This window comes from Cricetulus griseus (assembly GCF_003668045.3).
Source record: "Cricetulus griseus strain 17A/GY chromosome 1 unlocalized genomic scaffold, alternate assembly CriGri-PICRH-1.0 chr1_0, whole genome shotgun sequence".
Taxonomy (NCBI): domain Eukaryota; kingdom Metazoa; phylum Chordata; class Mammalia; order Rodentia; family Cricetidae; genus Cricetulus; species Cricetulus griseus.
Window position 1 is genome coordinate 121,199,639 of NW_023276806.1, and position 6,000 is coordinate 121,205,638.

General features: G+C 46.0%; 1 long non-coding RNA gene across 1 annotated transcript in view; it reads left to right on the forward strand.

Annotated features, from left to right (window-relative positions):
* The window catches only part of LOC103163859, a 55,745-nt gene extending 50,032 nt beyond the window's left edge, over positions 1 to 5,713 (forward strand). The window contains exon 4 of the long non-coding RNA XR_004772161.1: positions 4,977 to 5,713. This is a non-coding gene — a long non-coding RNA (uncharacterized LOC103163859). The remainder of the gene's footprint in view (positions 1 to 4,976) is intronic.
* The last annotated feature ends 287 nt before the right edge of the window (positions 5,714 to 6,000 follow it).

Consider the following 6,000-nt stretch of genomic DNA (forward strand, 5'->3'; position numbering starts at 1 on the left):
TCCCTGCTACTGTGGATACTCATAGTTCATCAGCTCTTTTTTGCATAATTGCAAGACCTTCCCCCAATAGCATAAGTAACCTGTTTTTGGTTACTTATGTTGTTTTGGTTTTTTTGTGGGAGTCCAGGATGCATCTATCACTTCCCGAGGACCCTTTTCCTCTCAGGCTTCCAGAACATAGAGCTGTGTCTCACCTGCCTAGGAGGGAACTGCTTTCATTCGCTTTCTGCTGCCTCACTCAAAGGCACGGCAGAACTGGGCCCCACCAAGCTTCTCCACCAGCACTGTGGCTCTGTCCTCTCACATGCTATGCACCTCTGTCCACTGCTGTCCCCCACCCCTCACCTGCTGGGCCCACCCGGAACCAGCACTGTTTCTATGGCCCCAAGTGGCTTGTAAAAACCTCCATTCTCCAGCCCCATCCTCTCTGCCCAAGGGTCTCTGATAGGAGCAAACCCTGGAATTCCTTCTTCAACCTTCTCTTCCAAACCCCCTCTCTGATCCCTGCTCCCATGAGAACCTTTGCCTTCTCTTCTGTGAATTCATCCAAGGAGATACCGCCCCCAAACAGGGAATCATGCTTAGTCCAGACACTAGCTGCTCTAATGAACATACACATAAAAATTATGACAGAGGACACCAGAGTATCTCTAACAGGGTAGGGCTGCCCTGAGAAGAGAGAAAAGGTGATGCAACATTCAAAGAACCACTACCTCATTTGCATACTTCCCTAAGACCTGTTCTTTCTTAACCTAAAAAGTAGAATCTAATGAAGCAGCTTTCTCATCTCTTTGAGTTCTGTGGCCTGCTGGGAAGCCCAGGTAGCCTGGGGTAGAAAGGCATGGCCCAGGCAGTCACATTGCCTGATAGACTGATGGAGTCCACAATAGACAACAAACGGGAAATGGGGGTAATGAAATCATCCTGATGGGTTGTTTGGGTTCAGTGTGATTAACTATGTATTTTTAGTGGCAAATGTCAAGATATAGTTGTAAATATATTGTTTCTGGGAATGAATTCAAAGGGAATTCAAGTTGAGATAGGATAAGGGTAAGGAAATTGAGGAAAATGTCTGGGGATTGTGGAAACAGGCATGGCAAGGGGAAGCAAATGATGCATCCCCAGAAGGCAGGAAGAGGAACCTGGAGGGATGGCGAAAGCACCAAATACATTCTATACATGGATTCTGAGTTTATTGGATATCCTGGAAGACTTCCAAAGGCCTCACACCACCCCTGGAGTAACACCCCAGGTACTGTATTAGTCATTTTTCTTGTTGCTGTAACAAAAAAATTAAGGAGGGATGGGATTTTATTTTATTTATTTTGGGGGGCTTACAGTTTTAAGGTAAAGTCCATCATGACTGGAAAGGTATGGCATTAGGAACTTTAGTCAGCCGGTCACACAGCATCCACAGTCAGGAGAGAGAGATGGATGCTTGGCTTGCCTTCTTCTTTTGATTCGGTCTGGAACTCCAGCCCTGGAAAGATGTGACTCATGTGCAGGGTGGCTCCTTATGCTCAGTTAAAGTTACTGAACTCCCTCACAGCTAAGCCCAGAACTGGGTCTAGGTGACTGGAATCCCTGGCAAGCTGACAATGAGGAATAACCATCACGGTACACGGCAGACACCTGCGCAAGACAGCCTGAAAGCTCAGGTTTGAGTCAGTGTATGAATTGAGATCCCAGATCCTAAGTGCGCCTCTCTCTCTCTCTCTCTCTCTCTCTCTCTCTCTCTCTCTCTCTCTCTCTCTCTCTCTCTCTCTCTCTCTCTGTGTGTGTGTGTGTGTGTGTGTGTGTGTGTGTACTCTCACATGTGGGTGTGTGTTCCTCGTTTACTCATATGGATAGACTCTACTCCAACTCTGAGCTATTGTGGATAGTCGCCACAGTTCACCTCCAGCTGCTGAACACTTTCTCCTTCCTTTCTGGCTGCATCCTTCAGCCCCTACCCCACCCTCCATACCCCCAAACCCTGGGACAATATTCTTCCCCTCAGCAGAGACAATACTGAAAATCTTACTCTAAGAGTCGTGGGCCAATGTAACCTCCCTAGGCAAGAGACACAGGTAATGTTTAAGAGGACCTTCCTCCTCCTCTGCCTCCCTCTTCCCCTTGAGACAGAGTTACACTGTGAAGCTGGCCTCAAACTCTCAGTAACCTCTTGCATCAACCACTCTTGAACTGGACTACGTAAGACCTGTTTCCGGAAGTGGTGGGGGTGAATAAACGTGCAAATGTCACTATCTTTCATTTGAATCTTTATCTTAAGTATTAATACAAAAGGGACAGGGAAGAGAGTCTGCTGTATTCTTAGTGTCCTCACAGGTTTGGTTCACACTTTAATTTTTATTGTCTATATCATGTTGGTCTGTTGTGGTGAGATATTGTGTATGATTTATTAAAGCTTGTCTGAAGATTCAGAAAGCAAAGTCAGCCGCAAGCCATAGAAGATAGGCACACACCTTTACTCCCAGCAGCCAGAAGCTAGGAGGAGGTGGTGGTACACACTTTTAATCCTAGGACTCAGGATTAAGAGGTAGATGGATCTCTGGGTGGTGAGTCCAAGACCACCCAGAGCTACACAAGAGTGAATCAGTCTAAAAGAGAATTATAGTTCACACCTTTAATCCCAACTTTAGGGAAGTATATACAACAGAAGCAAGGTCTCAGAGAGGCATTTGTTCTTCAGCCAGGCTGAGAAGAGGTTACAGTCGGAGGCTTTCTGAGAGCTCCTAGAGACAGTATCAGCCCATTCAGCCTGAGGTAGAGCTAAGAAACTAATGGCCAGCTGCTTTGCTTTTCTGATAGTCAGCTTGAAGTTTGAACCTCAGTATCAGTCACTGGGTCAATTAATTTTTGTGTTACAGTCTGTGTTAGAGTCTGGATTATCAATGATGCAGGAGAGGAGGGCCCGGCCTATTCTGATGGTACCATCCCTAAGCAGTTGGTCCTAGGTTGTATAAGAACCAGGTTAAAGCTGTGATCCAACCAGAGAGAAAAGCCAGTGAGCATTGATCCTCCATGATTCCTGCCTCCTGGTTCTCACCTTTTGGTCCTGGCCTGATTTCCCTCAATGACCTGGAAGTATAGGGTGAAATAAACCCTTTCCTTCCTCCATTTTTTGCTCCAAGTGTTTCATCACAGCAACAGAAAGAATGGTAATGCGGGACTCCTACTGAAGGGACCAGCTTCCCTTTTGGCAGCCATAACGGCCGAACACGTGCTTCTATGACCTTGTCCCAGACACTAGAAAGTCAGACGCCTGCCTCGTGATAAGGAAACAATCAGAAGTTAGCTGGTGGCGCTATGCTTTATGGCTCTGGGTGTGCTTTACGGAGAAGCGCACAGCAATGACGCACAAAGCATAGCAACCACCCTGGGAAGGCCTATGGGCCATAACAACCAGTTGACCAATCAACACAGGACAAACCCTCCAAGCCTGGAGGCATACCAATCCTGAGCCTGTGCGTACCCCTAGACACTCCCCTTACGCTGCCCTATAAAGATCTGTGCGCAGCGGCTTCAAACTGTCTTTGCTAGCCATCCGCCATGGTGGGTGGGTCAAAGACCCGAGTTAACATGGGGTTAGCTCGTTAAATTACAATAAAGCCTCATGCAATTTGCATCAAGCTTTCGCCTCCATTCTGTGATTGGGGTGGCCGCGGTCCTGGGCTAAGATTCTGGAAGCCTCAGCTTTCCGAGGGTCTTACACTACTAAGCCACCCTGCCAGCCCTGATAAACATTTTAAGAGAATCCTGACTGAGATAAGATAATCCCTACTATAAAGGGATGACTGAGTCAACAGCATTTGGGCTTATCCCCCCCCCCAAATTGCCATCTGGAGGAACTTTGATCTTCCTGGTTTCTTTCAAACCACACAGCAAATGGCAGCACATGGGCCATTCCTCAACACATAGGAATGCATGTCGTGTTGTTGTGGGAGTTTTCAAGTCAATGTGCATCAAGAAGCTTCCTGTGGCTGGTGGTGAGAAGACCGTTTGTCCCGGGAGGTTGGGGCAGCCAATGAGACCTTGGCATGTTGGCAGGTTCAAGGGGGTGGAGCATATTTGAGGTCAAGTTTGGCACAGACAACTTCTTCAACTGATGTTTCTGTCAATCCAAGTTTTCTCTCCTCATGCAATTCCTCTGGGCTCTCCCCATATCCCCAACCCGCCTCGCAGCAGTCAAGCTTCAAGCCTTTCAGCAACTATTGGGGGTAATATCTGTGTAAAGGGAGTACTTTCTCTTGGGTAAGACAGACAAGCATGTTTTACTCTCAGGCAACAAGGATAAGCCAAACAAACAAACAAACAAATAAATAAATAAATAAAAATCCAGATGCCAGGCTCTAAATGTGTGAGGTCTCCCCTAGCCACTTGTCCTGTGTGTTTGTGTGTGTGTGTGTGTGTGTGTGTGTGTGTTGTGTGTGTGGGGGGGGTGTTGCTGTGGTGTGGGGGTGCATATTGGCATGCATATGAAAGCAAGAGGAATAACTTCTGGTGTCAGGCTGTCTGCCCCTAAGGAGCTGCCCACCTTGTGTTTTGTTTGGGACAGTGTCTCTCACTGGCCGGGGACTCACCAAGTAGTCTATACTGGTTGGCCTGCAAGTCCCAGGGACCTTCCTGTCTCAGCTTTTCAGCACAGGGATTACAAGAGCACAGTACATGTCACTCTGTGCTTGATTTAGTTTTTTTAGATTGTGGGTTCAGGAGCTTGAATTCTGGTCCTTGAGCTTGTGCAGAAACACTGCTAGAGCCAAGCCATTTGCCTAGTGCCCTGATGACATTTTTAAAGTTTAGTCTTTACCAGTGAACATATTTATCCAGAAGAAGACTCACAATTTTTGTACTAACAGAGACATCACTAAAATTTCCAAGTCACAAATACATGTGTGCTTCTGGTTGCCAGGGCCCTGTGCCATTCATCTGTTTCTTTTCTTTGTCTTATCGGTTCTCTTCTCATCTTTTCTTAGGCAATGTCTCAAGTGAGCCTGGCTGGCCTCAAACTCACTCCACGGTGAGGACAAGCAGGAACTCCACCTCTCCAGTGCCGGGAAAACAGGCAAGGAGCCATCACAGATGCTTCATTCCTTGCTAGTACTTGAAGCCAGGGCCTGCTGCATGCCCTGCAGGCCATCTAACAACTGAACCACATCTGCCCTATTTGCTTCTCAAAGCTGTCACCTGTGAAGCCTTGAGTTTCAGCTCTTCCTAAAGAAATACAAAAAAGAAATCAGAGACAATCCTTTGTTCCTCTTATTGCATTTAGCTGTGATAACACTGAGATTGAACTTCGTTTAATTGTTATTGAGGAGTTAGCAAGGAAAGAATTACAAATGCTCACATGGTTCCATAAACTTACAACCTACAGCTCAATTAGACGGTATTTTAAAGCTAATTAAGTGTTCTATTCACTGTCCTTCTCTGCTCTAGAGGAGTATTTCCAGGTGAGAGTTTACAGGTCTATAACCTCAAACTTTTCTCTCATCTTGATCAGAATAATATGGAAATGTATGTAGACACTCACCTCACCTGTGGAAGGCAGCTTCACCCATATCTTTTGAAACCACGTTTTCAGAGAAGAAACTGCTTATGTTTTATTACAAGAATATTTCTCATTCCCATGTTGGTCCCAGAAGACACTGTGGGTTATTGTAGAATACATTCACTTACAAGGAAGCATGGTGATTTCAGTTCATGTAAGTGACTACAGCTCATTTTTGCTTTAAGGGATGACACCATGCTCCAGATGTAGCAATACTTCATTTCTTTCTTTAAAAACAAGTATTTATTTATGGATTATTAATTAATTGATCTTCCCTGATCACAGTTTCTCCTCCAACCCCCTTCCCCACCCACTCTTCCTTTCTCTTCAGAAAAGGGCAGACCTCTCATGTATATCAGTCAGCCATGGCAATCAAGATGCAGTAAGACTGGCACCTCCTCTCCTATTGAGGCTGGACAAGGCAACCCAGTAAGAGGAAAGGGTCCCAAAAG